Genomic DNA, 11279 nt, shown 5'->3' with positions numbered 1-11279 from the left:
CAATATGCTTTTGGTAGGAATTCAATTGCCACCGTTCACTCTTGGTTCTTGAAGAAATTGCAGATGTTTCAAAGAAGGTAACTTTCTATTCCAAATGTAAGTTTGAAGTCTTTATTCATAGAAAGACAGGGAAATCATGATATAGTTCCCTACATGTGTATAGTTCCCTTTCAACAAGTTAATTCTAAACTAGTTATTCTCAAATTATTTCTGTTAGGTGCTGGTGTCTCTTGCCTATAATTCCAGTTACAAAGGATGGTATGAAAAGGTTTGGGAAAAGACTCAGTCCTTGAATTCAAGCCCCAGGACCGACAGGCATGTACACAGACACACATGCACACACAGGCACATGCACACACATACCCACTGACACACACTAATACAGGATAATATATATTTTTAAATATATATTTTTCCTTTTGCCAGTGCATTGTCTAGATCTGAAATCCTGAGAGCTGTACCTGGTCTTCTCAAGTATAGGACTATACCACATAATCCAAACTATTTTTTTTTATTGGTATGCTTGTGTATGTGTGTGTCTGTGTGTGTGTGTCTGTGTGTGTATGTCTGTGAGTGTGTGTGTGTGTGTGTGTGTGTGTGTATGTGTATGTGCGTTTCTGTGGTACCAAGATATCAAACTCAGGGCTTGATCCATGCTTGTCAAGCACTCTAACACTAGACCATATTCCTGGCCCTCTGCATATTGTTCCTTGGTCTGTTATGGGACTTGAATTCTAGACATGGGTGCTGACACCGAGCCTTTCAGCAGTAGAATAACAACCTACCACATGAGACACAGGACCATTTTTGGTTTTAATTGGAGACAAGATTTGAAAATTGAAGATAAATATGTCAGAGTGTTTAGTGCCTAGGCCAGATTTAAACACGATCCTCAGATCTCAGCCTCCTGCTTAGCTAGAATTAGAGGTGTGAGCCAATTTGCCCAGGGATAACACTGCTCAGTTATGAAATTACTCCAGGAGGAAGTAGTCCCAAGGTGGACTCCATGACCAGGCAGCCATTTTGATTTCACTGCTGATGTAACCATAGCCATTCTGACATCAGGGCAGAGTTGCTATGTTACGTCTAGTTCAAAGCTGAGGAAAGGGAGCTGTGGACCAGATATCAGAGGAAGACCAGAGAGGGTACAACATGCTTTTGGTAGGATCTCAATGGCCACAGTTCACTCATGGTTCCTAAATGTATTGGAGATGTTTCAGAAAAGGTAAGTTTGTATTCTATTGTAGTAGTTTTTGACGTACATATTAATAGAACGAGAGGGAATACTTCATATATTTCCCTTCATGTGTGTAGTTCCCTTTCAACAAGTTAAGGCCAGAATAGTTATTCTCAAATTTGTTCATACTTCCATTTCTGTTGTGTGCTGGTTCCTCATGCCTGTAATTCCAGTTACAAAGGTATGGGAAAGCCTCAGTCCAGTTGTAATTTTGAAGTATTTATTCATAGAAAGAGAGGAAAATCATGATATATTTCCCTAAATGTGTATAGTTCCCTTTCAACAAGTTAAGGCCAGAATAGTTATTCTCAAATTTGTTAATTCTTCTATTTCTGTTGGGTGATGGTGGTTCTTGCCTCTAATTCCAGTGAAAAAGGATGCTATGAAAAGATAAGGGAAAACAATCAGTCCTTAAATTCAAGACCCAGGACTTGCAGACATGTACACAAACACACTTGCACACACATGGACACACACATATGTACACATACATGCAAATACAGGATACTATGTTCTTAAATATCTGTAGATAATTTTCATTTTGCCAGAGCAGTGTCTAGATCTGAAATCTTGAGAACTGTACCTGGTAGTCCTCAAGATTAAGACTCTAACACAGCATCCACAGCATCCAACCTGTTATTTTTTGTTTATTGATGATGTTTGTGATCATTTTTTGTGATCAGTGTGTGTGTGTGTGTGTGTGTGTGTGTGTGTGTGTGTGTGTGTGTTCGCGCGTATGTGTTGAGAAGATCAAGCACACTTAACATTAGGCCACATTCATGGCCCTCTGAATATTATTTGTTTGTCAGTTATGAGACTTGAGTTCTAGACATGGGTGCTGTCTCTGTGCTGCTTAGCCCCTGGACAACAACCTACCACATGAGACCCAGTACAATTTCTGGTTTTAATTGGAGCCAAGAGTTGAAAATTGGAGATAAATATCTCTAAATATCTCAGTGTTTAGTGCCCAGGCCAGATTTAAATATGATCCTCAGATCTCAGCCTCCTGCATAACTAGAATTAAAGGTGTGAGCCAATGTGCCCAAGATATTACTACTCATTTATGAAATAACTCCAGGAGGATGTATGCCCAAGGTGGACTCCATGACCAGGCAGCCATTTTGATTTCACTGCTGATGTGAACCATAGCCATTCTGACATCACAGAGTGTTGCTATGTTACGTCTAGTTGAAAGCTGAGGACAGGGAGCTGTTGACCAGATATCAGAGGAAGACCAAAGAGGGTACAACATGCTTTTGGTAGAATCTCGATAGTCACAGTCCACTCATGGTTCCAAAATATATTGGAGATGTTTCAAAAAAGGTAAGTTGTATTCTATTGTAGTAGAGTTTTTGAAGTCCGCATTAATAGATCAAGAGGGAATATTTCATATATTTCCCTTCATGGGTATAGTTCCCTTTCAGCTAGTTAAGGCCATTATCGATATTCTCAAATTTCTTCCTAGTTCCATTTCTGTTGTGTTATTGTTCCTCATGCCTTTAATTCCAGTTACATATGACGCTAAGCTTGAAGCATCCATGTAAAGAGCCAATCCTTAAAGAAAGGAAATGATGGAAAGGTTAGGATAGAGTTTTAAATATGTGTGAAAAGGCAAGAGAAACCACTCAGGCCTTGAATTAAAGCCCCAAGACTAGCAAATACACACATGTGCACACACACACACAGAATCACTTAGTATGTTTTGTTTTCTGTTAGAATATATCTGTACATTTTTCTTTTTCCAAGTATTGAGGCTTGAACTAGTTCCTGAGAACTGTCTTCAGCCTTTCGAAAGACTAGAACTGTACCATAGCAGTCCTCCTGGGCATGTGGGTGTGTGCCTGTTAGTGTCTGCCTGTGAGTGTCCTTGTGTGAGTGCATGGTACCATGCAAACAAACTCAGCGGTTCATGCATGCTAGAAAAGCACTCTACCAAAAGGCCATATTCGTGTCCCTCTGCACATTTGTATTTCTTCAGCAGTTGTAGGACTTGAACTCAATGCCTGTATGCCGCCCCTGAGCTCTTCAGTTTAAGGCTCCCACCCTCCTACTTGAGGCACAGCAACACTTCCTGATTCAATTGGAGAAATGCTTTGTTGATTGGAGGTAAGAGTCTCACAGTTTTAGACTCCGGGCAGGCTTTGAAACAGGACCCTCCGATCTCAGCGCCCGAGTAGCTTGAATTACAGGTGTGAGCCAAAGCGCCCAGATATATCTCAGCTCATGTATGAAATAACCACAGGAGGAAGTAAGACCAAGGTGGACTCCACCACCAGGCAGCCATTTTTATTTCACTGCTGCTGTAACATAGCCATTCTGACATCAGGGCAATGTTGCTATGTTACGTCTAGTTCAAAGCTGAGGACAGGAAGCTGTTGACCAGAAATCAGAGTAAGCCCAAAGGGTACAATATGCTTTTGGTAGGAATTCAATTGCCACCGTTCACTCTTGGTTCTTGAAGAAATTGCAGATGTTTCAAAGAAGGTAACTTTCTATTCCAAATGTAAGTTTGAAGTCTTTATTCATAGAAAGACAGGGAAATCATGATATAGTTCCCTACATGTGTATAGTTCCCTTTCAACAAGTTAATTCTAAACTAGTTATTATCAAATTATTTCGGTTGGGTGCTGGTGTCTCTTGCCTATAATTCCAGTTACAAAGGATGGTATGAAAAGGTTTGGGAAAAGACTCAGTCCTTGAATTCAAGCCCCAGGACCGACAGGCATGTACACAGACACACATGCACACACAGGCACATGCACACACATACCCACTGACACACACTAATACAGGATAATATATATTTTTAAATATATATTTTTCCTTTTGCCAGTGCATTGTCTAGATCTGAAATCCTGAGAGCTGTACCTGGTCTTCTCAAGTATAGGACTATACCACATAATCCAAACTGTATTTTTTTGTTGGTATGCTTGTGTATGTGTGTGTCTGTGTGTGTTTGTCTGTGTGTGTATGTCTGTGAGTGTGTGTGTGTGTGTGTGTGTGTGTGTCTATGTGTATGCGCGTTTCTGTGGTAGCAAGATATCAAACTCAGGGCTTGATCCATGCTTGTCAAGCACTCTAACACTAGACCACATTCCTGGCCCTCTGCATATTGTTCCTTGGTCTGTTATGGGACTTGAATTCTAGACATGGGTGCTGACACCGAGCCTTTCAGCAGTAGAATAACAACCTACCACATGAGACACAGGACCATTTCTGGTTTTAATTGGAGACAAGATTTGAAAATTGAAGATAAATATGTCAGAGTGTTTAGTGCCCAGGCCAGATTTAAACACGATCCTCAGATCTCAGCCTCCTGCTTAGCTAGAATTAGAGGTGTGAGCCAATTTGCCCAGGGATAACACTGCACAGTTATGAAATTACTCCAGGAGGAAGTAGTCCCAAGGTGGACTCCATGACCAGGCAGCCATTTTGATTTCACTGCTGATGTAACCATAGCCATTCTGACATCAGGGCAGAGTTGCTATGTTACGTCTAGTTCAAAGCTGAGGAAAGGGAGCTGTGGACCAGATATCAGAGGAAGACCAAAGAGAGTACAACATGCTTTTGGTAGGATCTCAATGGCCACAGTTCACTCATGGTTCCTAAATGTATTGGAGATGTTTCAGGAAAGGTATGTTTGTATTCTATTGTAGTAGTTTTTGACGTACATATTAATAGAACGAGAGGGAATACTTCATATATTTCCCTTCATGTGTATAGGTCCCTTTCAACAAGTTAAAGCCGGAATAGTTATTCTCAAATTTGTTCATACTTCCATTTCTGTTGTGTGCTGGTTCCTCATGCCTGTAATTCCAGTTACAAAGGTATGGGAAAAGCCTCAGTCCAGTTGTAATTTTGAAGTATTTATTCATAGAAAGAGAGGAAAATCATGATATATTTCCCTACATGTGTATAGTTCCCTTTCAACAAGTTAAGGCCAGAATAGTTATTCTCAAATTTGTTAATTCTTCTATTTCTGTTGGGTGATGGTGGTTCTTGCCTCTAATTCCAGTGAAAAAGGATGCTATGAAAAGATAAGGGAAAACAATCAGTCCTTAAATTCAAGACCCAGGACGTGCAGACATGTACACAAACACACTTGCACACACATGGACACACACACATATAAACATACACGCAAATACAGGATAATATGTTTTTAAATATCTATAGATAATTTTCATTTTGCCAGAGCAGTGTCTACATCTGAAGTCTTGAGAACTGTACCTGGTAGTTCTCAAGATTGACTCTAACACAGCATCTACAGCATCCAATCTGTTATTTTTTGTTTATTGGTGATGTGTGTGATCATTTTTTGTGATCATTGTGTGTGTGTGTGTGTCTCTGTGTGTGTGTGTGTGTGTGTGTGTGTTCGCGCGTATGTGTGTTTCTGTGATACCAAGGAATCAAACTCAGAATACTTGACAAGATCAAGCACACTTAACATTAGGCCACATTCATGGCCTAATGTTTGTCAGTTATGGGACTTGAGTTCTAGACATGGGTGCTGTCTCTGTGCTGCTTAGCCCCTGGACAACAACCTACCACATGAGACCCAGTACAATTTCTGGTTTTAATTGGAGCCAAGAGTTGAAAATTGGAGATAAATATCTCTAAATATCTCAGTGTTTAGTGCCCAGGCCAGATTTAAATACGATCCTCAGATCTCAGCCTCCTGCATAACTAGAATTAGAGGTGTGAGCCAATGTGCCCAAGATATTACTACTCATTTATGAAATAACTCCAGGAGGATGTATGCCCAAGGTGGACTCCATGACCAGGCAGCCATTTTGATTTCACTGCTGATGTGAACCATAGCCATTCTGACATCACAGAGTGTTGCTATGTTACGTCTAGTTGAAAGCTGAGGACAGGGAGCTGTTGACCAGATATCAGAGGAAGACCAAAGAGGGTACAACATGCTTTTGGTAGAATCTCGATAGTCACAGTCCACTCATGGTTCCAAAATATATTGGAGATGTTTCAAAAAAGGTAAGTTGTATTCTATTGTAGTAGAGTTTTTGAAGTCCGCATTAATAGATCAAGAGGGAATATTTCATATATTTCCCTTCATGGGTATAGTTCCCTTTCAGCTAGTTAAGGCCATTATCGTTATTCTCAAATTTCTTCCTAGTTCCATTTCTGTTGTGTTATTGTTCCTCATGCCTTTAATTCCAGTTACATATGACGCTAAGCTTGAAGCATCCATGTAAAGAGCCAATCCTTAAAGAAAGGAAATGATGGAAAGGTTAGGATAGAGTTTTAAATATGTGTGCAAAGGCAAGAGAAACCACTCAGGCCTTGAATTAAAGCCCCAAGACTAGCAAATACACACATGTGCACACACACACACAGAATCACTTAGTATGTTTTGTTTTCTGTTAGAATATATCTGTACATTTTTCTTTTTCCAAGTATTGAGGCTTGAACTAGTTCCTGAGAACTGTCTTCAGCCTTTCGAAAGACTAGAACTGTACCATAGCAGTCCTCCTGGGCATGTGGGTGTGTGCCTGTTAGTGTCTGCCTGTGAGTGTCCTTGTGTGAGTGCATGGTACCATGCAAACAAACTCAGCGGTTCATGCATGCTAGAAAAGCACTCTACCAAAAGGCCACAGGAGGAAGTAAGACCAAGGTGGACTCCACCACCAGGCAGCCATTTTTATTTCACTGCTGATGTAACATAGCCATTCTGACATCAGGGCAATGTTGCTATGTTACGTCTAGTTCAAAGCTGAGGACAGGAAGCTGTTGACCAGAAATCAGAGTAAGCCCAAAGGGTACAATATGCTTTTGGTAGGAATTCAATTGGCACCGTTCACTCTTGGTTCTTGAAGAAATTGCAGATGTTTCAAAGAAGGTAACTTTCTATTCCAAATGTAAGTTTGAAGTCTTTATTCATAGAAAGACAGGGAAATCATGATATAGTTCCCTACATGTGTATAGTTCCCTTTCAACAAGTTAATTCTAAACTAGTTATTCTCAAATTATTTCTGTTAGGTGCTGGTGTCTCTTGCCTATAATTCCAGTTACAAAGGATGGTATGAAAAGGTTTGGGAAAAGACTCAGTCCTTGAATTCAAGCCCCAGGACCGACAGGCATGTACACAGACACACATGCACACACAGGCACATGCACACACATACCCACTGACACACACTAATACAGGATAATATATATTTTTAAATATATATTTTTCCTTTTGCCAGTGCATTGTCTAGATCTAAAATCCTGAGAGCTGTACCTGGTCTTCTCAAGTATAGGACTATACCACATAATCCAAACTGTATTTTTTTTGTTGGTATGCTTGTGTATGTGTGTGTCTGTGTGTGTTTGTCTGTGTGTGTATGTCTGTGAGTGTGTGTGTGTGTGTGTGTGTGTGTGTGTGTGTGTGTGTCTATGTGTATGCGCGTTTCTGTGGTACCAAGATATCAAACTCAGGGCTTGATCCATGCTTGTCAAGCACTCTAACACTAGACCACATTCCTGGCCCTCTGCATATTGTTCCTTGGTCTGTTATGGGACTTGAATTCTAGACATGGGTGCTGACACCGAGCCTTTCAGCAGTAGAATAACAACCTACCACATGAGACACAGGACCCTTTCTGGTTTTAATTGGAGACAAGATTTGAAAATTGAAGATAAATATGTCAGAGTGTTTAGTGCCCAGGCCAGATTTAAACACGATCCTCAGATCTCAGCCTCCTGCTTAGCTAGAATTAGAGGTGTGAGCCAATTTGCCCAGGGATAACACTGCACAGTTATGAAATTACTCCAGGAGGAAGTAGTCCCAAGGTGGACTCCATGACCAGGCAGCCATTTTGATTTCACTGCTGATGTAACCATAGCCATTCTGACATCAGGGCAGAGTTGCTATGTTACGTCTAGTTCAAAGCTGAGGAAAGGGAGCTGTGGACCAGATATCAGAGGAAGACCAAAGAGAGTACAACATGCTTTTGGTAGGATCTCAATGGCCACAGTTCACTCATGGTTCCTAAATGTATTGGAGATGTTTCAGGAAAGGTATGTTTGTATTCTATTGTAGTAGTTTTTGACGTACATATTAATAGAACGAGAGGGAATACTTCATATATTTCCCTTCATGTGTATAGGTCCCTTTCAACAAGTTAAAGCCGGAATAGTTATTCTCAAATTTGTTCATACTTCCATTTCTGTTGTGTGCTGGTTCCTCATGCCTGTAATTCCAGTTACAAAGGTATGGGAAAAGCCTCAGTCCAGTTGTAATTTTGAAGTATTTATTCATAGAAAGAGAGGAAAATCATGATATATTTCCCTACATGTGTATAGTTCCCTTTCAACAAGTTAAGGCCAGAATAGTTATTCTCAAATTTGTTAATTCTTCTATTTCTGTTGGGTGATGGTGGTTCTTGCCTCTAATTCCAGTGAAAAAGGATGCTATGAAAAGATAAGGGAAAACAATCAGTCCTTAAATTCAAGACCCAGGACGTGCAGACATGTACACAAACACACTTGCACACACATGGACACACACACATATAAACATACACGCAAATACAGGATAATATGTTTTTAAATATCTATAGATAATTTTCATTTTGCCAGAGCAGTGTCTACATCTGAAGTCTTGAGAACTGTACCTGGTAGTTCTCAAGATTGACTCTAACACAGCATCTACAGCATCCAATCTGTTATTTTTTGTTTATTGGTGATGTGTGTGATCATTTTTTGTGATCATTGTGTGTGTGTGTGTGTCTCTGTGTGTGTGTGTGTGTGTGTGTGTGTTCGCGCGTATGTGTGTTTCTGTGATACCAAGGAATCAAACTCAGAATGCTTGACAAGATCAAGCACACTTAACATTAGGCCACATTCATGGCCTAATGTTTGTCAGTTATGGGACTTGAGTTCTAGACATGGGTGCTGTCTCTGTGCTGCTTAGCCCCTGGACAACAACCTACCACATGAGACCCAGTACAATTTCTGGTTTTAATTGGAGCCAAGAGTTGAAAATTGGAGATAAATATCTCTAAATATCTCAGTGTTTAGTGCCCAGGCCAGATTTAAATACGATCCTCAGATCTCAGCCTCCTGCATAACTAGAATTAGAGGTGTGAGCCAATGTGCCCAAGATATTACTACTCATTTATGAAATAACTCCAGGAGGATGTATGCCCAAGGTGGACTCCATGACCAGGCAGCCATTTTGATTTCACTGCTGATGTGAACCATAGCCATTCTGACATCACAGAGTGTTGCTATGTTACGTCTAGTTGAAAGCTGAGGACAGGGAGCTGTTGACCAGATATCAGAGGAAGACCAAAGAGGGTACAACATGCTTTTGGTAGAATCTCGATAGTCACAGTCCACTCATGGTTCCAAAATATATTGGAGATGTTTCAAAAAAGGTAAGTTGTATTCTATTGTAGTAGAGTTTTTGAAGTCCGCATTAATAGATCAAGAGGGAATATTTCATATATTTCCCTTCATGGGTATAGTTCCCTTTCAGCTAGTTAAGGCCATTATCGATATTCTCAAATTTCTTCCTAGTTCCATTTCTGTTGTGTTATTGTTCCTCATGCCTTTAATTCCAGTTACATATGACGCTAAGCTTGAAGCATCCATGTAAAGAGCCAATCCTTAAAGAAAGGAAATGATGGAAAGGTTAGGATAGAGTTTTAAATATGTGTGAAAAGGCAAGAGAAACCACTCAGGCCTTGAATTAAAGCCCCAAGACTAGCAAATACACACATGTGCACACACACACACAGAATCACTTAGTATGTTTTGTTTTCTGTTAGAATATATCTGTACATTTTTCTTTTTCCAAGTATTGAGGCTTGAACTAGTTCCTGAGAACTGTCTTCAGCCTTTCGAAAGACTAGAACTGTACCATAGCAGTCCTCCTGGGCATGTGGGTGTGTGCCTGTTAGTGTCTGCCTGTGAGTGTCCTTGTGTGAGTGCATGGTACCATGCAAACAAACTCAGCGGTTCATGCATGCTAGAAAAGCACTCTACCAAAAGGCCATATTCGTGTCCCTCTGCACATTTGTATTTCTTCAGCAGTTGTAGGACTTGAACTCAATGCCTGTATGCCGCCCCTGAGCTCTTCAGTTTAAGGCTCCCACCCTCCTACTTGAGGCACAGCAACACTTCCTGATTCAATTGGAGAAATGCTTTGTTGATTGGAGGTAAGAGTCTCACAGTTTTAGACTCCGGGCAGGCTTTGAAACAGGACCCTCCGATCTCAGCGCCCGAGTAGCTTGAATTACAGGTGTGAGCCAAAGCGCCCAGATATATCTCAGCTCATGTATGAAATAACCACAGGAGGAAGTAAGACCAAGGTGGACTCCACCACCAGGCAGCCATTTTTATTTCACTGCTGCTGTAACATAGCCATTCTGACATCAGGGCAATGTTGCTATGTTACGTCTAGTTCAAAGCTGAGGACAGGAAGCTGTTGACCAGAAATCAGAGTAAGCCCAAAGGGTACAATATGCTTTTGGTAGGAATTCAATTGCCACCGTTCACTCTTGGTTCTTGAAGAAATTGCAGATGTTTCAAAGAAGGTAACTTTCTATTCCAAATGTAAGTTTGAAGTCTTTATTCATAGAAAGACAGGGAAATCATGATATAGTTCCCTACATGTGTATAGTTCCCTTTCAACAAGTTAATTCTAAACTAGTTATTATCAAATTATTTCGGTTGGGTGCTGGTGTCTCTTGCCTATAATTCCAGTTACAAAGGATGGTATGAAAAGGTTTGGGAAAAGACTCAGTCCTTGAATTCAAGCCCCAGGACCGACAGGCATGTACACAGACACACATGCACACACAGGCACATGCACACACATACCCACTGACACACACTAATACAGGATAATATATATTTTTAAATATATATTTTTCCTTTTGCCAGTGCATTGTCTAGATCTGAAATCCTGAGAGCTGTACCTGGTCTTCTCAAGTATAGGACTATACCACATAATCCAAACTGTATTTTTTTGTTGGTATGCTTGTGTATGTGTGTGTCTGTGTGTGTTTGTCTGTGTGTGTATGTCTGTGAG

This window comes from Megascapheus bottae, chromosome X, assembly GCF_031878675.1.
Source record: "Megascapheus bottae isolate mThoBot1 chromosome X, mThoBot2.hap1, whole genome shotgun sequence".
In the NCBI taxonomy this organism is placed as follows: Eukaryota; Metazoa; Chordata; class Mammalia; order Rodentia; family Geomyidae; genus Megascapheus; species Megascapheus bottae.
The sequence above is the reverse complement of the archived record's forward strand: the minus strand, read 5'-3'. Positions refer to the sequence as shown.